The 22,551-nt window shown below is 39.0% G+C and overlaps 1 pseudogene; it reads left to right on the forward strand.

Moving 5' to 3' along the window:
• The first annotated feature begins 248 nt into the window (after positions 1 to 248).
• On the forward strand, positions 249 to 1,324 carry LOC149253698 (coatomer subunit beta-1 pseudogene; annotated as a pseudogene).
• Positions 1,325 to 22,551: the final 21,227 nt, after the last annotated feature.

Raw genomic sequence — 22,551 nt, forward strand, 5'->3', positions numbered from 1 at the left:
ATAAAAAAATTCCATGTAATAATAATATATATATCTCTTATATATATATATATATATTATTATTAAAAAAATTTGACTTTTGTTCTTTTGTTACATCGATTCCAAAAAAATAAAATAAAAAAAATAAAAAAATCTTTCTCATAGACAAGCAGATCCTCTTGTGCGTTGCAAACCTCCCATTTGGAGTGATCATACTGATGCCTGGAGGCTTGTATGGATACTCGGGAAGAAACTTAACTTTTCCATAATTGGATACTTTTTATCAGATCCGATCTTCTCGTGTCTGTTCATGTGCGCTTTGGATCATTTGGAGAGTACTGTCTCTCTCTGTCCGAAGTATAAAATGGTATATCGACCATTAATCAATGCCTCGGGGAATTGCCATTTTACACAGTGGCCGAGGATGCCGAGGGTTTGGCGACTAATAAATCTCAACCAGTAAACGCCGTTACCGTCTCTTCGAGGAGACCTGCTATTCTTGCCGATGGAACTTATGCTACACAGAGCGCTGCCTCAGAAATCTGCGGTGATTCCTGGATCTGCTACGGCTACCGGAAATCTGAGATCAATCCTTTTAACAGGAGATATCAATACTTTGACTAAGTTGATTCTTCGTTTGGAAGAGGTGCAACCTTCTGGAGTGAATAAGGCAGCTGCTGAAGCACTGTTGATAATGGTCTCTACGCTGCGCCTTGGTCAATCTTCCGTTCTTCCGCATCCAATTGACGATGACTCCTATGATCGGATTAGTCTCTGCATACGCATTCTAACCTGCCTTGATGATTTCTTCAAGAAAGTATGGTTGCAGTCTTGTCGGGAGAGCTTTATGAATATGTTTGCTGACAAGCAGATCCGAGAGATAGAAGAGAGCAAAGCCAAAGCTCAAGTCTTGCACGCACAGCCTGATGACTTGATTGATTTCCGCCTGTTAAAGAGTAGAAAGGGTATGAGTCAGCTGGAATTAGAAGATGAGGTGGAAGATGATTTGAAGCGTGCTACTGGAGAATTTGTGAAGGATGGGAGCAGTATGAATAAATTGAATCGGATTCTACAACTTACGGGCTTCAGTGATCCGGTATATGCTGATGTGACAGTAATAAACCGTACAAAGGATACACTGCAGAATCTTTGCTTGGAATTGGCTACCATGGGCGATCTTAAACTGGTAGAACGCCCACAAAATTATACTCTAGCACCAGAATCGACCAAGCAGATAAAAGCTAATATAAAGGTTTCTTCAACCGAAATTGGTGTGATCTTTGGTAACATTGTTTATGAGATGTTCTACTACCCCTGCTCGCCATTGCCACGCTCTGCGTGTTGATCAAAGTTAAGTTGGGTGTTGACTGGATTCGATCACGGGTTGAGGGTTACCTGCGTGTATTTCCAAGAAAGGGTTTATGGTGGAATGAATTGATTATGAACAGTTTATCATGTGGAGATCAGGGCCATTGCAATGAGAACTTTTAAGCAAGTTGTTGCATCGACGCCGCGGGTCCAGCCTTTGCAACCAGAGTTTTACCACAACCCGAGGGTCCATACAGTAAAAACCCATTATCCAAGTGCCTTGTAATCATTGGGGTGTTTGATCCCTGGATCCCTGGGCTTTGCATGTTGAACGCTATCAACCAGTCACTCCCTTCACCAATGTTGGGATGAAAAATCGGCGTCACACACTCCACCAGCGGCTGCCTCGAGGGATAATCCTCTGGAATTCTGAACTCAAATCTGTAAGTCCTCCCGACGTAATAGTCGTTACTTATTATCTCCCCCACCAGGCTGATCACCACATCGAATCTCCTCGGGTCCAGAAACCCGCTCGGGAATAGGATGTTCATGAAGGAACGAAGGCATTTCTTCATGGTGGCAAATTCCCTTATCACGCGACTCTCAGCAAGCGGGTATTTCTCAGAAAAGCGGCTCCCGATGACCCTCTTCGCCGCCCCTCCCAATCTGCTCCTTTCCCTTGGTCAAATCTCTGATTCTTCTTCACGTCGTTGATGGACTTTGTATTCAAACATTTTTGCTGTTGGATATTGAAGGCGGCTGTTGAAAATTTGATGAAAGCTGAAAAAGGAAAGGGCGGAGAGAAATGTGAACAGACTCGACTAGATGAGATCTTCCCTCGGCAATCCAACCCCTGTACACAGAGTGTTCCTCAAGGGTTTCTTAAGAGGCATCCATTCCCTGGTCCTGGCTTAGCTGTACGTATTTTGGGTAATGTCACTGAAGGAAATGCCTTGGATACCATACGCCTGGTTGATGAGATATTTATCAATTCAATCAAGGATGCTGGATTATATGATTCAATTTGGAATACAATGTTGTTTCTGAAGTTTCATAGAAGTTGGAGAAGAATCACCCTTCAAGTTCAACTCAACTGGAGAGACTGGCTTAACGTCTTCATAGACAGGCCATTCGATGGTACTTAATAGCTTGTCCTCATTGCTAGACTTAGAACCACAGACTGAATTGGATATTCTATTTTCTGCACTTTTGTCAACTGGTCGACACCCTTCAGAAGCATCAACTTTTTGTTCATTTTGAAATGAATATGACTGTTCAGTCTCAAGGTCGATTTTGGAGGTTGAATCCAGGGGAAAATTAGACACGTCCTTTTCTGTTGCATTCTGAGTTTCCACTTGATTTGCTGAGGGTGACAATTGTCCTTTTGCCCACCTAATTTTCTTATCAGATGAAAAGAACAATTCTTTGTGATCAAGAGGTTGAGCGGCAACAACTGTATTACCGTCAGTGGCTTTATCAGGCATTATTGATCTTGTGGTCTCTAAACATTTTGCAGAGATTGCTTCACAACCATAGCTTGGCCGGATAGATAGATTTACGGATGGGAATGGTGGTCTTGTAGAATAAAATCCTTGGGCTTGGATTGGGACGGAGTAATTTGGTGCATGGACATGCTGCAAGTAAAAAGGAGATAATCAGAAGAAAAAAAAGAAAAAAACCTCCATATCCCTTCACCTGCCAATATTCAGGTTTTGTTTGGATTTCTTTTCCATTATTAGATTAAATTTGTTTTGTATTTATTGTAATATATTATATTTATTTTTATTTGTTTTATATTTATCTATTTTCGATTTCTTTTGATTTGTAGTTATCATTTTTTTTAATTGTGAGATTTGTTTTGATTGTATATTTAGTTATGATAGATATGTCTTGATTTAAATAATATTTGATTTGTATATATATATATCTATATATATATATATATATATATATATATATATATATATATATATATATATATATATATATATAGATATAGATATGATTGTATTAATATATTAATTATATTAATATATTATGATAATATATTATTTTTTGTTATCAAGTATCAAAAAAAAAAAAAAAAAATAATAATAATAATAATAATAAAAAATATATATATATATATATATATATATATATAGTTAACAATTGTTGTTTCGAAGGATTTAAAAAATAAACATTGGCATGTGAAGGGTCATGGCATCAAACACAACTATGAAAATTGAGAGAATCATGAGAATTACAAGAGCAGGATGAAAACTTTAGGGCCATGAAAATTGAGAGAATCATGAGAACAAGATAAAAAAATTAAAAAAACAAATATTAAAAAAAAAAAAAAATTCACAAAATTCACGCAGGCTTGAAAATAAAGAATGGAACATTTGGAAGCATAATTTAAAAGAACATTTGATGGATTATTTAAATGCTAACTAACTTGTTTAGAGTTGAGAAATTGATATTGTTGTATGCTTTTAGAACGTACTAATCTGCAGGACACAACAAATCTATGATGCCAAACTTTTCGCCATGCACAAAAGTCAGCTGACACAAACAGGGAGTATTACTCTACATGGTTATTTTCAGAAATGGATTGATATTAATATCATGATTAGGTCAATTTTAACACTTTGTTTATCCTTAATTTGTTTTATTTGGTATGAATTTTTTGCGTAAGAATCATGAAGAAACTGGCCATTTCTTCTAGAGCACACTTATGTTTTCTTTGTACCAAGTTTTTTACAGGTTACAGGACAATCAAGTATTCACTAAGGAGATTACATTGTGCACACAATTGGTCTTCAAATGACTAATTTCATGAAAAATTCTAAAAGACAAATCCATGTCCACAACCATTACTTTGCACTCCCTTTTTGCAAAAGATTTTCCACCAATTGTCAATCCATAAAGCATACCATTTCCATGTCCATTTTTCACAGCAAGAGTATTTATCCTTACATCCATTCCTTACAAGCTTATTGTCATTTTCCATGTCATTACCATTCCCCTTCATTTCCGCAATAAAACCATGCTTGAGTCAAAGTCCTAGAGTCTAAGTATCATTGAAAAAACACCTAGAGGCTTGCATGCCTTAATGGCAAGTACTCTTGCCAATGAACAATGGTAGTACATTAATATCCCCTGTTCGTTGGATCTTGTAGGTGACTCGACCACGACAAATTTATTCGTACCTACAAATATGTGTTAGGCATCCTGACTCCCATTGGAATCAATGGTGGGAGCTCTTGTGTTGGCTAGGGGCATTCATTAACGGCCACTAAGTCAACAACTTCTTGCTATGTTCGACATCGACACATTTAATCACATAGTAAGATTTGTGCCATCGAGCGTTGAAGACTTGAAGACCCATATTTTGTAGTAGATGAAGCCAATTTCTTTTCATTGTTTTTCAGTTTGTCATCACTTGAGGACAAGTCAATCAATAAGGTTGGGAGGGACATGTAACTTATATATTTTATATACCTTCCAAGCCTTATAGATTTTCAGCCATATTCAGCAGACTCATCAGATTCATCATCCAGCAGCAGAGGATCCAGCAACAGATACAACTTTCAGCCATGTTCAGCAGACTCCTCAGATTCATCATCTAGTAGCAGAGGATCCAGCAGCTGATACGACAATACAGATCCATCTTTCATCCACAACTTGAAGAAGAAGCTTCAGAGCAGAATTGTGGCAGCTGAACATGCATGATTCATCCACCATTTTCCCAACCAAGTAAAGAAGACTACGAACAACAGTTTTTGCAGCCACACGTGCACGACCCTCATCTACTTTTGGAAGGGTAAGTTAAGGTATGATATTTTCTAACTTTTAACCATTAAATTCCTTGAAAAGTTAGAATAATAATTTTTGGAAAAACTTCACTTCCTTTCCCCTTTCTTTCCCCATTTCACATAACTATCCAAACCATCCGTTTAAGGGGAAGGATACATTTACATACATACTTTGTCACATTCATATAGCATCCACATTCATATATCACATTCTAAACCCCACTTACCTTCAAAATATATTCGCTATTACATGAGCATACAAATGGCTTTGTCAAAAGTATTTAAAATTTAATTTGATGCCAATACAATCATGGTTGTTACACAAGAACCAACCATGATGCATTCCAACAAAAATACTCTGCAATAAAAATCACATTATCAATATGCAAAGATCATACATTGAATGCAACAATATGGTTGAAACACAAGAACCAACCAAGTTGTAGTTCATCAAAATAACGCTTTGCAAAAGTTATGTAAATGATATCCTGCAGAGTTTAAGCCAAAGCTCAAAAAGTAATGTAATAGATTGCATGAGGACATGCAATACCTTGAGTTTGGGGGAGATGTTGGGCCTCAAAATAGTCCCTATTTTCACTCCATTATTCACCAATATCTTCACATTTTACCTTCATGTCACCTCCATTCCACCTCCATATCATTACATTTACCTCATTATTGGGTTATAACAATGCTTTTCCAAAGTTTATTAATTCTTAACATTTTTAAGTGAATTTATGGCTAAACTTTAGAAAATAAGATGCTTATACTTATACCTAACAATTAGAATGAGTTTGTTGACATCTGCAGGCACAAAGGAAGCTTCCAGGGCATCTTTATGTGGCCTTGAATGATCAAATTCGAAATTGATAAGATAAGCCTCATGGAAAAGATCATGGAGAAAATCATGGACCTCATGGAGGATATCATGGAGGATAGGGTTATGTGTCTAGATGGTTGAGAAATGTATGGAACTAAAGAGAGATTAGTGGATCATCATTATGAGTTTGTTATCTCATCTCATTGTATAAATAGGAGTACCTCCTCCATTCCAAAGGGAGGACTCTTGGAGCATTGTATCCAATTTATGATGGAATAGAATAAAGCTTCATTTTGCATATATTTCCATTATGTAGTTATAGATATAAGTTGTACGTATATTTCCATTATGTAGTTTTAGATATAAGTTGCCTTAATGTAGTATATGGAATAGCTTGTCACTTTGTTCTTAGGAGAATTGAGCTCACTCTAGAAGGATCAAAGGACCATGTTATTTCATATTAGATCTTATTTCATTTAATTGCTTAGATGTTTGAGGATTTGTTTGTGATTGATGAATGAGTTTTAAAATAGAATCTTATCAGCATATGAGAGGATAACGAAGGGTCTAAGTTAGGATCTCTCTCCATTTGATTTGCATGATGATTGAAATTCATTCTTTTGCTTTTATGTTTCAAGTATCATATGAGAAGATAACCAAGAGTCTAAGTTAGGCTCTCTCTCCATTTGATTCACATGATAATTGAAATTCTTTTTCTTTTAAGTTTCAAGTTATTTCATTTCTTATGCTTATGGATGAATCTTAGTTTAGTTTGGATTAGTACATTAGAGGACAATCAAGAGACTAAGTTAGTCTTTCTCTCTCTTTGAATCTGAACAACAATTAAAGTTCATTCTCTTGTTTTCATTTCAAGTTTCTAGTTTTATATAATCAATGATTTCTCTATGATGCTGTAGGGAAGGACAACCAGGACCTCCTTAGTTAGGAGCCTCTTCCCTTGCATATTATATTGAATCGTAAATAATTTAGCTAGACATAGAGTTAGTTGCCTACTCCTGCATATATTGTGCTGGCATCATCACAAGCTTACGAGTTTCCCTAGTCGATAATTTGATGCAACAATTTAAGCCCAATAAATTGCCCAACAATATGTACATACTACAAACTCTTTGTCTAGATCTCCAATCTTTAATACCGGTGTAGGTGTCAGCAACTGCTCAAGTTTCTCAAATTTATCTCACACTCTCTAGTCCATTCGAATTTCTTATCTTTCCTCTACAATGATGTGATAGGATAAGCAATCTGTGAGAAATTCTTGATGAACCTCCTATAATATCCTTCCAAACCAATGAAAGATCGAACTTCATCCGCATTCTTAGGAGCTACCCACTCCATGATGGCACTTATCTTATTTGGATATCATGTAATACCTTCCTTGGAGATAACATGTCGCAAGTAGTGTGCCTTAGTTTGAAAGAAGCTGGATTTGTCTAGCTTAGCATACAACCGATGCTCTCTCCATAACCCCAACACTATTGCTAAGTGATTGTCGTGCTCTTCCTCATTCTTAGAATATACCAGCATATCACCAATGAACACAATAAAAAACTTATCTAAATATGGACGCAACACATTATTCATCAAAAACATGAATCTATCCGAAGCATTAGTTAAGCCAAATGGAACAACAACAAACTCATAATACATGTACCTAATCCTGAACGCAATATTCTAAATGTCCTCTTCATTGATGCATACATCTGGATCTCAAGTCCATCTTCAAGAACATTGCTTCTCCCTTCAACTGATTGAACAAGCCATCAACCCTCTGTAAAGGGTATATGTTCTTGGTAATCACTTTTTTGAACTCCTTGTAATAAATGTATAATCTGAGAGTACCATGTTTCTTCCTAAAGAAAAGACTGGTGCACCCCAAGGTGATACACTTGGCCTAATGTATCCTTTATCCAACATTTCCTCCAACTGCAACTTTAACTCAACCAACTCATATGTGCTCAGCCTGTAGGGTGCTTTAGATGTTGGAGCTACCCCTGGCACTAACTCAATAGAAAATTATACCTACCTATGAGATGGCAACTCTATAATGTCCTCAAGAAGTTTATCCCTGAACTTCTGCAAAAATGGGTACTTATTCAACACATCTGCATCATCAACCTCCTTACCCTTATCACTAGTAATGTGTACTACAAATAGCTTACACCCTTTCCTACGAATATGTTTTTATTGCATAGTTGTCACCATCCTAATTGATGTGGCTTTCTTCTTAGTTTGCAAGACTCTTGGTTCTCCATTTTCATCAACACACTCAATAGATTTTTCATAGCAGTCAACCTTGGTTCTATAAATACAACCAATCCATGCCCAATAACACATTGTATGAACCCAACGGTTATATATTCAAACTTGCTACTATAGGCATACCATTTAAGTCAAATGTGCAAGCTCTTACCCAATGATGAACTCGCTTCTCCGTACCTGTAGCCAACTACATTAATAAAGACTTTGCATGCAATTCCTTACTCAAACCACAGTAATCCACCAAGTTAGGACTAACATAGCTATAATTAGATCTAGGGTAAATCAAAATAGAAATAACTTGATCATAGAGTTTAACGTCCATCTTAATGATAGATTCTTGACGCTCGACCTTCTTGTTGTCCACATTTGCATTGATACGAAGAATACTCTAGCCTACATCCCCAATACTATGTGCCTCCTATGCACTATATATCTCAGGTCTACCACTCTCATGTTGTGGAAAATCCATCTTAAGGTGACATTTACCACAAGTCCAACAACGCACATGCTCCTTACTCTGCTCCTGAGGCTGATGTCCCTATCCTCTATCTGATTCATTGAACTTCTTAGGGTGGTTCAACATTCTCCTTGTTATCTGTACTTTGTAGCCTTGCTCACTTTTTAACCCATTTGCCTTTGTCCTTTACATCACCTCTCAATTTTGACTTAGTCTCAGTTATGCACCTCGATTGTTAATAGAAATGTCCTATCTTTCGAATGGCCTCCTCCAATGATCTACGCTCATTGAACTCAATCATGTCTTTGAATGCAAGCGGTAATCCACTAATGAATATCTAAATATTAGCCTTTTCCTCTGTAAGATAAGGCACATACCTCAGTAGCTCCAAGAATCTGCTAGTGTACTCATCATCTGTCATGTAATGCATCTTTAGTGCATAGAATTCTTTTGCCCTGTCATTAAAGTACCTTTCTGACAAGTACTTATTCTTAAATATCCACTCAAAATCACTCCAAGACAAATCTTCCTCATGAATATATTTGATATTCTTCACATCTTCCCACCAAATGTATGCTTTACCTTTGAGACTCAAGGTAGCTACACTAGCTTTCATGTTCTCTAATTATTCATGCAACTTAAAGAACTTCCTCATGCCAAGCAACCATGCCTCTGAATCTTGTCGTTTCTTCATCTCCCCATCAAAAGTAGGTGCCTTTCCTTTATTAAATTCATCTAGTAAATACCCCCTATCACTCCTCTTGTAAGGATGATATCGATGATCACCATAGTGCCTATCTAAATTAGAACTAGAATCATACCTGTGTTTATCCATTCTCCTCTCCAGAGTATTTAACAATCTTACATCTTGGATGTCAGATTGATCGAACCTGTGTCTACTACGATACTTGCTTCCATATGCGCCATTAGTTTTTTCCTCCTCCTCATGACTGGCCCTGAGCGGTCCTTGTCGCTGTAAATCCGATAAGCTCTAGAGTATGATTGTAGCTACCTCTACTAACTTTTCATGTGATTGCATGATTCTGTCATTATATGACATGTTTAATCTTGATCTCTTCCTTTAAACTTCTCAGTGTCACTACCAATTCAGAAGAGTTCCCAACACCATACTACTCTTCAGATTCGTAGCGAGAATCTCTATAGTCAACCATCTTGCTAGCCATTTGATATTTCTTCCTCCAAGGAATAATATGTCAGATAAACCAATCACAATAAATCACATACGTTAGCATAACCTGGGGAGGATACGTAGAGTGCAAGATCACCAAATCATTGTGATACATGTATAACATAATCATAACAACATATATACATACACAAGTAAATGTATCAACTCATAAACATTACTCGAATTAGGGTCCAATCATCAATGCAAGGCCATATCCACAATGCATGTTATGACCTCATGCATGACAAAAACCATTATTCCATTGTACCCATTGCCACAAGAAACCAACAATGTGCATAAGAAATGCCAAGCTAACTACAAGTACGCATAACTACCTGTAGTCGGACATAATTGATTAGTTCTTTTAATAAACCTATGAGACTGATACATGTAGTCCAAATATTCAACAATGTAACCTAATCTACAAGGATGTAAGTAGTCGCCATAAAATCAACATGTAATTGTCATATAACCCATATACATTCAATCACATACTTATGAAAATGTATTTCGTGAAATAAATAATAATTTCTCCATGATAACCATACTACAACCCTAATCTGACATCAAGAAAATGTAACAGGTATATAAGTGTAAGCGGCACACAAGCAACTGACATGCATGAATGAACAACACATAGCCCATCTAGTCTGAGGGGTGAACCATGCTCTGATACCACTCTGTAACACCCTCCTCCCACATCTATCCAAGCAATCAACCAGCGGGGGTAAAAATGCGATGAGAGGTCGCTATGACATGATTTGACCTCCTAAGTCATGTTAAGGAAGTGGAACCAATGAAAACATAGCATACAGACATCCAACATCATCAACAGAACCCTTAGAAGACAAGTTAGCCACTCAAAAATCATATCCCTAGGTCCCACTATTATTTTAGCTCTCTTGGTCCATAGTCACTCTCATGCTATGGGCAAGGGAGCGACCAAGAACCTAAAGTCACTCTCATAGGCCTGCTTGCTAGTGCCTATGGACCAGAATTGTCAGTCTTGTGCCAGTGACTCTGAGATTTGAGCCACTTTTTCAGGCCCAGAGCCCAGGTCACTGCCCAAAATAGAATCTTCTCTTCAGATTAGTAATTTAACATGGAATTGATATCATTAAAGAAAATACTTGTTCAAGACCTTGATTGGACACCTACTAGCCATGACATGCATTGTAAAACATATCATCAACATGTAATCTATAGGTGTAAATAACAGAGGTAAGTGTAGGGATCTCATACTTATCTTAGAATCGCTATGAACCATTGTTCCCTCATTCCATTTGCTGCAATATCATCTATTAGGTCCCATTACCCAATCACATACAAGTAAAAACATGTTGAGAACCATACATAGTTCATGTCATAAAATGTGCATATAACCAACATAATAGGAACATAAATACAATAAACATATCAACAACAAAATCCATAAATACATCAGTACCTTTAACACATGAAAATCAAGGGAATGGATTTCTCATTAATTGGCGATGGGACTACCACGTTCCACCCTATTGTAGAATGGTTGAGCCAAATCTCTCTTCAGTCATTCACCCTCATGCCATCTTCCAAGGATGAATGTGGGATATCATAGAACACATCAATCAAAAATCATTCAAGTTTTCTAGAGGCCATCCACCTCAATCCATCAAACAACGATTCCACGTCATAGTTAGACATCACCAAAACCATCATAAGATCGATCTCCATCCTAGCCATCCAGGGCTCCAAAGCATTTCTTCCAACCAACTCTCGAGGACTAGTAACTCAACCCATAGTGGCCACCATCCTCTAGAGTGTTTTTCCAACCAAGGCTCAACTACTAGTAACTCAACCCACCAAGGGCTCCAAAGCATTTGTCCAACCAAGGCTCTAGGACTAGTAATTGTTGGCTTAGGTTTTCCTGGCCCAGGTTTGGAGTTAGTTGCGCCAACCAACAAAACCCTACACTACTTGCCCTTTTGGAAACAACCTTCATAGCGTAGGCTGCAGTCTCACTTGAAGCAGTATGGGGGGATGCAAGAACCAAGTTTCCGCATCGAGGGACCAATGTGATTTCTTCCAATACCTTAGATATTCCTTCACGCAAATCGGTAAATATCTAAGGCTCGTTATTGTAATACTATTAAAATTTCCTTTAGACCTTTGTGAATGTCTACGATTAGTCCTTGCAAACCTTTAACAATCAATTTACCTACTTACACGCATCAGAAAGAAATCCTAAGTTGGTGTTCACGCATATCTACTTAAGTCATTACTAAACACAAGATAAATCACCAGAGTCTTCACTGAAGTGTTTAAACATGTATTACATACATTATTAAGAAATATTCAATATAACCGCATAGCATTCAACCAGTATTTCAAAAACAAGTCATTTATCAACAACATATAACGTCAACATATATAACAGAAATACTCAGTAATTCTTTGGAAACAATCTTTTACTAATCTTCAATTCATGGATTACAGACTCGAACTACCTTTCACACACAGCTGCAGATGTCCACGCACTCGGCTATGGATTATACCTAGGCCTTCATGCACTCAGCTATAGAGCCTTTCTTTCCCTATTGAAGCGTAGGAAGGAGAGTCTTCATGCCTTAGTTCCTACCCTAGACTCTTCAATCAAACCAATTCTCTATCTTAGTTCCATCTAGTTTTTCTCTTTCTTTCGCTAAGACTCAACTATTTATAGAATTTTTTCATACATGCAATGGTCCACGAACCATGGGTAAATATCAAAAATCGACTCAAAACTTATCCAAAACAAGGGGCTAAGCCCCTTTGACTTTTATTCAACTATGCGCTCCACATCCAAAAATCATAGACTTTACATATTTTACAAATTTGTACCAAAATTTGGGTTATCTAACCCCAAACTAACCTATAGGACCCCATCCCAATAGGTCCCCAACACAAAGATCGTGACTCGCCCTCAAGTCACTTTGTTGGCACCGTGATCTTACTGCGAAGATCCCCGAGCTCCACCTGAATCACTGCAACCTCAATAGCGCTTTTTGTTTCTACCTTTCAGACCTCCATGACCAATTTGTCAGTGGCTCATCCTTCTATTTCCAACCTCATCATCTGCTACGTATATTTCAGTCCCTCAAGCTTATCTTGAATGGAGATCGTGATCTGATAAGCCTCATCCAACCAAGGCTGCAACTTGGCCTTTAGCAAGGCCTCTTTCTTTTGTGCTTCTTCTACTTGTTCTAGTATCTTCTTTCATTTCTGTAACTTGGAAAGGCGATACGCTAGCGCTAAGGTGCACGCACTCACCTTGACCTCATCATATTGGCACTGCATCTCCCTTACCTTTGTGTTCAATGTTTGTCAGTTCATATCCTCCTACAGATTGGTTAATAGCTCCATAGCCTGATAAAACAGGGCTGCATAGTCAGTGACTATGGTATCCAAGGCAGCCTGAGGCAGAGTTGTGGGTTTGAACATCAACTGCACCTCTGCAATCTTCATGTTGAACTCGAAAGTTACTTGTCCAACTTCTTCTCTAGCCTCACGCACACCAACAACTAATTTTGTGATTTTGGCTTCAAATTGTGCATCCTCCAGGATGTGAAATTTCGGCACTGTCATAAAGGCCTCCACTACTATTGACTCCAGACTTGAACTACGTGCATGTAGTGCCTCCTTTTCCTTCAGAGCCTGTGTCTTCTCAATAAACATTTGTTCATTGTTGACTTTGTACTCACTTATGAGGTTGAGGGCACGCTACTCCCTGGTTCTCAACTCATCTGTCACCCCCTTATGTAGTGCATGGAGGGTTTCAAGGGAGAGCACCTCTATATTCAGTCCTATATCCTTTACTATACTAAGTACAATACAACCCTCGACTGACTTTACACGAATGGACCCATCTGGCAATGGAATAGTTCTGAGATCTAGGGTCCTGACGAGCTCTACTTCTTAGATTATTCCGGGTGTCAGGCTCACTTGCTTCGTGCTTGCTTGTCCAACATATGCCTTTATTTTGCTCGTTTGGATCTATAGATCATGCAGATCCTTTTGGACACTCCCCAACATCTGCATGTATTTCTTCTCAAACTTTTGCAGCACTTCTATTGTTGTATCCCTTACTTTGTCACCAATCTCATTGAGGTTGCTTTCTGTCAATACCATGAGATCAACCTACATTTTATCGGATTTCTTCTTTTCCTTTTTACACCCTTCTACTCCTTGCCACATTTTTTCAAAATAAAAGTGGTGTTCTGACCCTCATCACCTCCTCCACCTTGGTCTCAAATCTCTTCTTCCTCTGTCTCTAGTGAAGGTGACTTATCACCTTTCTATGATTCTCGTTGCTCTTTTTCCTCCCACTCCTTAGCAACGCGCTCATGCTCTATGCGAGCCTTTTCTGCAGCTTCCTTTTTTTTTGTATTGTTAGGGCACACACAGCTTTCTTAGCAGCCTCCTTTCTTTTCTACAAAGCCGAACTATGCGTGCCCATGCTCATTCCAACATCTAATTCTAACGAGGTGCACCACTCTGTAGGCCATAATCCTATGATCTCCTGCATGCCCATTTTTGACCCCAAATAGGGCAATTGGTGCCATTTCTACTCTAGATCATTCCGTGCCTAGATATAGACTCTGTGGAAGTCAGCCTTGAATGTCACGTAAGCTTACAGCTGCGTGGACAAGGTTGGGGACAACCTTTGACGTTGATTGATTTCCATATGGAGATCCATTTCCATAAAAGTCGATAATATATGTGTTTCTGTAATCCGTGTGGTATCCTTCATAGACCATAAAGAGGCAATTGCATGGCCTTCGGCAATCCTTCCTCGAAAGGAGGAAATTGGCTATCCTCGTGCAATCTCCATGCAATGAGCACAATTTATAGCAGCAACCAAGTGTAGTGGAATGGCTTGGTTTCCTCCTGCGCCTTACAGTAGCTTGCTAGGAACTCCTGACAAAGGTACCTAGCCCAATTAAATTGTACGCCTTTCACGCACTGCCCAGCAAGTGAAACTACTGGAGCCAGAGCTTCGTTCGTGCGGAATTTTCTCATAACTATTCCTGCTAGAATCTAGGCAGCAAATTGACCTCCCTCGTCTGAAATAGAGACAATGGAATTCCCTCACGACTTCTTGAGGAGGTCATATTCTTTCTTCATTTTGTTTGCAAACTCTTTCTCCCCAGTCTTCCTTCCAAATGCCTTGGCGGGGTTTGTGCCTTTGTAAGGAGCCATGCGATTCTGTGAATCAACATATCTGTGATGGGGATAGGCTCTCTTAGCCATAAGCACCCATCATGCACCAGCGTGAGAAGATGGTGTACACACATGGTATTGATGGGGGTGTTGTGATAATGTGGTACCAACAACAGATTTAGCAACCTTGATTGTTCAGCACCGCAGACCTATTCGATCAGCTCTAATGCTATAACACCCATTTCTTCATAGTATATATTTCGCATACAATTATCCATGGCCAAATGTGAAACTTAGTGTGGTCCGCGAGGTCCCAATCATCCATTTTTAACAACGGGATCTGCACGACCCAAGGACCTTCAAAAGGGACCTACTCAGGCAGCAAGGGTGTGGATACTATAAACTTTCTGGTATCAGGGTCCTTCGTTACCTTTTATTCTCCCTTCCGTGGAGGGATATACGTTGGCAACTTTTTCATGGGTTCGATCCCCTTAGCATCCACATCCTCGATGCCTTGGAATTCTTCTTCCTCAAGGTCCACCACCTGTTCAGGCTGCTTATCCTTTTTCTACGGGTTCTTTCTCAGTGACATCCTCACTACACCTTCTTCTACTTCTCCTTCGCAGATTTTTTTGGCTTATTGGGTTGGCTTTCTTTGGTATGGGTGTGCTTCTACGTAGGTGATCTCAGTGCTGTAGGTACCTGAACTAGAGCTTCCATACTTACAACTTCTGGGGTTGTTGCATCAGAGACAACATCGTCACCACTAACAGTTTCAGCAGGGTTTGTTGCATACATTTTCTCAAGAATAAGCTTACGGTTTTTCTCAGGAAATTTTGTAAACTCTTGGCTCGCAACTAAATCTTCCCAAAACACTTGGCTCATAGGTGATAGACAAAAAATTCAGCAACAAGTCTTAGAGCACAAACTATTCTATATTGGTCCAGCATGCGTAACTTATAGGGGGTTTTGAATTCAAATCTAACTATTGCCCCCAAATTTTGATAATAAATGTTGTTTTGGCGGTAGATATTCATATATTTTTCCTTAGTTTTCACCACCCTGCTCCTCTTAACAATTTTTTGGCCATCAAGTCATGAACAGTAACTCCAATGGTCATTTTCTTTTTGGGCTGTGTGATACCTTCCCTTTTGGCACATCTTCCTGAGTGCAACTTCACTGGTTGCATCTTTGTCACTCCCCATGTAACCTACTCGCTGCATTGTCCACCAAGCTGTGCAGTGTAGTTTATAGTCCCGGGCTCCCTTGCAACTGCCTGGAGAGCTAAGATAATCCTGCTGCCATATAGTCATTGCACAGAATCCCCTGTATACAACTTCAATCTTCTCCCATTCACTCTTCCTGGGAAGGGTTCCCCATTCAGATTTGCAAGATGAACTACGCCTCCATCTGTAATTTCTTTGAAAATATATGGCCCTAAGCAATGCATCTAGAATTTACCCAGAAATTCAGTGAATTTATTATCATATAAGAAGACAAGATCATTTACCTTGAATGTACAAAGCTTGATATGGCGATCATGCCATGCTTTTGCGCATTCCTTCTATACTTGTTGATGGAATCCTGCCAAAAATCGGTCTTCTTCGAGCTCCGTCAGCTGCGCAAGACGTTCCTCCAAGACCTCGTGATCTTCCATGTTCATCAAAGTTTCTATGCATAGACTAGGCACAATATATTCCATCGGCATTACAGATTTGACCCCATAGACCAATATAAATGATGTTTAACCTATCATCTTCTTACAAGTAGTCTTATAAGCCCATAGTACTACAAGTAAATGTACATCCTAGTCATTTCATTGTGTGTTGCAAATATTTGTCATCACTTTATCCAAAATCTTGTTAAAGGCTTCAACAGTTTCATTTGCCTATGAGTGATATGGTGTACTCTTTTGATGGTAGACCTCAAATTCCTCAGTCAATGCATTGATCATTTCATTCAGAAAGTATGTACCCTTGTCACTCATCAACAGTTTTGGGTGGCCAAATCTGGTTAAGACATATTCAAACAAGAACTTGGCTATCGTAGCCCCTATACAATCCTTAACTGTTCTGCTTCCGCCCATCTGGTTAGATATTCTATCGTAGTGATAACATATCATGCACCCATTTTCTTTCCAGGGGCTGAATTGGCCCCACAAAATCAATCACCCACTTCTCAAAGGGTTGGAAAGATACCTGACGGTGTAGTGGTAGCTCATCATTTCACGAAGGTCTGCCAGTTCTTTGACATGCATCACATGCTTTAAAATATGCCTTGGAATCCTTGTGCAATGTTGGCCACCTTAGACTTGCACGCAAAATCTTCTACGCAATTTCTTTTCGAGCATAATGGCCTCCCGCAACTCCCCCATGAGCTTCAACAAGAATGTTGTCCTGCTCAAATTTCAGCACATATCTTCGCAATATCTCATCCTTGCCCATTTTATAGAAATGTCCCACAATAAATGAAAAATCAGCAGCACGCAATATTAATTCCTTCTTCTACTGACTTGTATATCCTTCTAACACCATTCACATAGTCAAGAAGTGAATGATTTCTACAAAATGGTCTTTCGCTACACGCACAACAAAGAGGTTCACATCTGGCAACCCTTCGTCTAGATTACTATTTTACTCTCCTGTTTCAGTCTATAGCAGATGGTCAAGTCCTACATTTAACCTTCTTGGCTTTACAATGAATTCAAATTCATGTTACCGAAATAATAGCAACCATCTGCATATCTTCCCCCCTAACACGGGCTTGTTGACTAGGTATTTCAAGAAAGAATGATCTGTATATATCTTGAAATTCCCTCCTAATAGATAGTGCTTGAATTTTTGCATTGCATTGACCATGGCTAGCCCTTCGTACTCAGATGTTGAATAGTTTCTCTCGGCCTCTGATAAATTCCTATTTGCGAAGCTGATAGGGTGGTTGAGTTCTCCTTCAGCATATTGTGTTAATAATGCACCCAGCAAAATGCAAGAAGCATCCACATCTACATGAAACTCCTTTTTCCAATCGGGGAATACTAAGATCTACGCAGTGACCATCTTTTATTTCAACACATCTAAGTTGCGCTAACATTCTGCGTCCCAATAGAAAGTCACATCCTTCTTTAGTAGATTCTCCATGGGCGCAGTAATTTGAGCATAAGATTTCATAAATTTTCTATAGTATCACGTATGTCCCATTGTTGCGTGCAACTGCCTGACATTCCTAGGGTCCTCCAAGTTCATAATTACCATAATATTTGTAGGGTCCACCATCAATCCTTGCATTCACACAACATGACCCAGCAAAATCCCATAAGGAACAAAAAATATGCATTTCTTCAAATCAAGCGTAGACTTGCTACATGGCACTTCACTAATCCAAACACCATCTAGTCATCAAAGTATACCTCTAGAAAATTATGAATGAACTCCAAGAACATTGTTATGACTACACGGGAAAATATCACATGTGCATTCTTTAGTCCAAATGGCATCACATTGTACTAGAAACAACCCCACTCCATTGTGAAGGTCATTTTTCTTCTATCCTCCAGCACGATCTTGATTTGATGATACCCAAAAAAACCGTCAGTAAAGGGAAAGGCCTCCTACCCTCCAACATCGTCTAGCATTTCGTCTGTGGATGACATTGGAAACATATTGTGGACACATGCATCATTAATATTTTGTAGATCTACGTAGATCCTTATTTCTCCCTTTTGTTTCTTTTCTTCAATCACCATCGGGCTCACCAAATTAGTTTCTTCAATAGGTTCTATCATCCCTGCTTCCAGAATCTTATCCAGCTCCTGGTGAACCTTTTCCTTATACTTAAGATTAAGGTGGTAAGGCCTTTGTTTAACATGATTTGTGTCCAGCTTTAGTGTGATATTCATAACACCCAAATCATCGATTATGCCCTTTAAATTTGAAAACTTAGTGGGGAAAATATCTTGGTATTCGCGAAGTAATTCAACAACCTTATCTACTATAGTTTCATCCCAATAATCTCCAATTTTTGCAAACTTTGATTCTTCTTTAGTGTGAATGTTTACTTTCTTTTTCTTCAAAGTTACGAAGATGTTTGGGTTTTCTATGTGTGGGCCTTTGACTTCACGATGTCCTTCTACCTCTAGAATATTTATGTTCCTTGGGTCTTCATCTTTGTCTTTAGCGGTCACATTATAGCATTCCAGTGCGTGACGCATCTGGGTGCTCCAGTCTGGTCGACTCCATTCCATAGGTTTCGTCAGTGTTCTAAAGATAACCGCTTTAATTTCCTGCAGTGCTTCGTCGATGCTTGCAACCCCATCCTCAAAACTGAAAGTCAATAAGTACCCTTCCTTCAATACATCCCATTCCATAGTGCCATGGTGGAGCTCCATTTCAAGATACCATTTCATGGGGATCCTATCCAAGGTATGACAAAATACGTGTATTCATTCTAGTTGCGGTTCTGTCCCACATGCCTTAGTCCACTTTTCTAGTTGATCATGGGGATCATCCTTACAATTATACTTCTCAACCACTCTAGTATTAGCATGCCCAAACTGTATCTTCATCATTCTCGTATAATCTCACCACCCAACAAAACTGTCCTTATGTGTACCCCACCATCATGTAAGTGTAGCACCATCTCCAACTCCAATGCTTGAAAGAAGTGGTCCTCAGGGAATTTGCACTCAAATCCATCCAAAAATAGATCTACATTAGTTAAATCATCATAATAACGTATTTTTCTTACCTTCGATGAATCACAGTGCAATGCCTTCATCATCATATTGCATCGCAATGTGGAAACTTCATGTAAGCGATTATGCCAATGCTCTAACTCCTCATTTGAATCAAAGGTGCAGGAACACTCCTGGTCCCATGCAATCCATGCACCTACCCTTGGATTGATCCAGTTGTGATCTCGCATTGTTATCTTGTAAATTTGATCCAGTTTATCATCACTTTTTTCATAATCACAGACTGGTTCTGCATAGCATGCCCCTTTTGCAGTTTCTAGTCGTACTATAAGCTGAAGCAACTTTCTTTCAAACGACGTTGTTCTTTTCTTAAAGTTAATGACCCCATCCATATCAATGGCCCAATTAATTCCTAGGAGCATGGGGGTAGGGATTAATGTCGTTAACGATTTCTATAACTTCAAAGTCTACCATCATGCTCGCACTGTCAATATCCACTATTACTCCATATAACCGTCCAATGGGGATGATTTTCTATTGGTTCACCATTCTATTTTGAATCGAAGAACACCACAACACAGGCCTCCCCATCCTTTCCCATGTTTGTTTTGGTAAAACATTCACATCGATTTCCAGATCCAAGATGACTAGATCCATTTCATAATCACCTATCTACACAGTTAGCCTCATCTCTCGCCCTGTTCGTGCGTTATGCTTGCCAATTTTTTGACCACGCGGTGTCCATCAGGGGCTTTCTCTTTGCTAGCATATTTATTTATTAATTCGTGTAGGCCTTCCATAGCCTTGCTATCATGCAACAGCTTCATGAAAGTTTCTAAAAACATAGTGAGTACAGAAGGATCAACCTCTGTAGGCACGTTGATTTCTTACATCTTGTCCTATCTTCCTAAGGTGGATGCCTCAGCGAAGCTCTTCTTGGCTTCCATAAATGTTTCCTTAGTGTGATCCAAATCAAAGCCAACTTATTTTTCTGGTGCTTTATGGACCCATCCCTCTTCTTCAGGTTGTTTACCTTTATCAGTGTCAGTCATCATTCCACTTCTCAGCACAATATTAACATTTTCATCTTCTTCACAGGGCTCTGTTCTCATCATTTTAAATTTTGCATCAGTTGTTGAGGCTACGTTTTCTTCTTTTTCATTTTAGCTATTAGCACCAGGAATTCTTCTATAGTATGGTCAAAATTTCTTCAGTATTGACATGATGGGTGTGTAGGATTTTGGCACTCTCACGCATAGTGCCACAGCTATCAGCAGTTGTAGAAGATAATCTGACCACAACCTCTACTAGGTCCTCCCCCTCCTTAGACCCGTTCTCGACCCTGATATCCTCCACGCAGTCCTCTGACTCCTTGATTCGGAGGCCGAGTTTCTACTTGCATATGGTATGTAGGGGTTCTTTCCATCATTAGCTCATAGCTTCAACAATGGTGCTCATTGTAGCCCATGGATTTTCTTAAATTGGAAAACAATTGTTGAGGTGTACAAACAAAATTTTAACGTAAATGGAAATTATTTGTCGCATGTTTCCCAGTAACTTGGAAAATGGCGCACAATAGTGAAACCCCCATTCTCGACCCTATTAGGGCTTCTGGCTTTAGGGGGATTGGCCCCCCTCCTATAATATAATTTTTGTACACGTGATAATGATCTTTATCGTGCCCATAGACCTTGCACTTCAAACACCAGACTTTTGCACACATTTCTTGTTTAATCTCTTTATCTTTCCTTAAACTATGTAATTCTAGGTGTAAGCTCGCTAATTGTGAGTGTATCTGTTGCACTCCCAAGTTTGTATCCTGAATAAGTGAGGCATGCATCCCCATCACGATTTCCAGGGCTTTTGCTTATGCATCTATCTTCTGTTGTGACAAAGAAATTCTCAAGTCGGGAAAAATGATGCTATAAACCATTCATGATGCTGGCTGTCTCTGATCTACATGTTAGCCTCTCTGATATGACACTTCAACCTCTGAACAAATTGCCAAGGCATCTCCTCGACCCTCGTCATGATCTCTTTAAATCCAATTATTGATTGTGATTTAGACTTAGGTTTACTAAACTCTTTGTTGAAAGTCGTCTTAGTCTCTTGTAGCATTGCAAGAGGATTATCACAACAATACTTAATGTACCAAGTTAGCACACAATCCTACAAAGCAATAACCAATTGTGACTTCTTTATATTGTTATCAATAATTTTTTGCATTGTCCATACAACGTTCGCAAAAAACCATAACTGCTCTAGATATTCACTTCTTATGCCCTTGAAGACCAGGATCTTCATTGCATTCGCCATATTCAAGGGAGGAGGTGGAGGTGGAGGGGTGGGTGAAGGTGTATGCAGTGGAGGTGGAGGAGGTGGGGTGGATGGGTGATTTGTTGTGGGAATCCCATGAGTGACTAGTTGAACAACACCTTTCAGCGTAGTCTTCCCTGCCCCTTCATCATTGCTTGAAGGAGGTCCAATCAATGGACTATACTTTGGACCAGATCCTTCATGATTTCTAAAGATTCGTCCACTCCACGTAGCTAGAAACATCAAGGTAATAGCATCACCCATTTTTCACATAACAATATTTTAATCCAAGAAATCAATGATCTTAAGTACTTACCTTGTGGTCCCTTGAAGAATCTTCGCTCCACTTAGCTATAGCTGACTAAGGTATCAACTGCAAATTCTGAAACAAATCCTCCTAGAATTTGATTGAGCCAATGATCGACATCCCACATGATCTTTTTTTTAGAGGCTTGTAGTCGTCGCACTAATTCTGGAAGTCCACAATAAATGACTATCAAGCTTCCACCTTCCTTGACTATTTATAAATTTAGCTAA

Source organism: Pinus tabuliformis, chromosome 7, assembly GCF_031772625.1.
Source record: "Pinus tabuliformis cultivar Carrire ecotype Pingquan chromosome 7, CPIR1, whole genome shotgun sequence".
Taxonomy (NCBI): Eukaryota; Viridiplantae; Streptophyta; class Pinopsida; order Pinales; family Pinaceae; genus Pinus; species Pinus tabuliformis.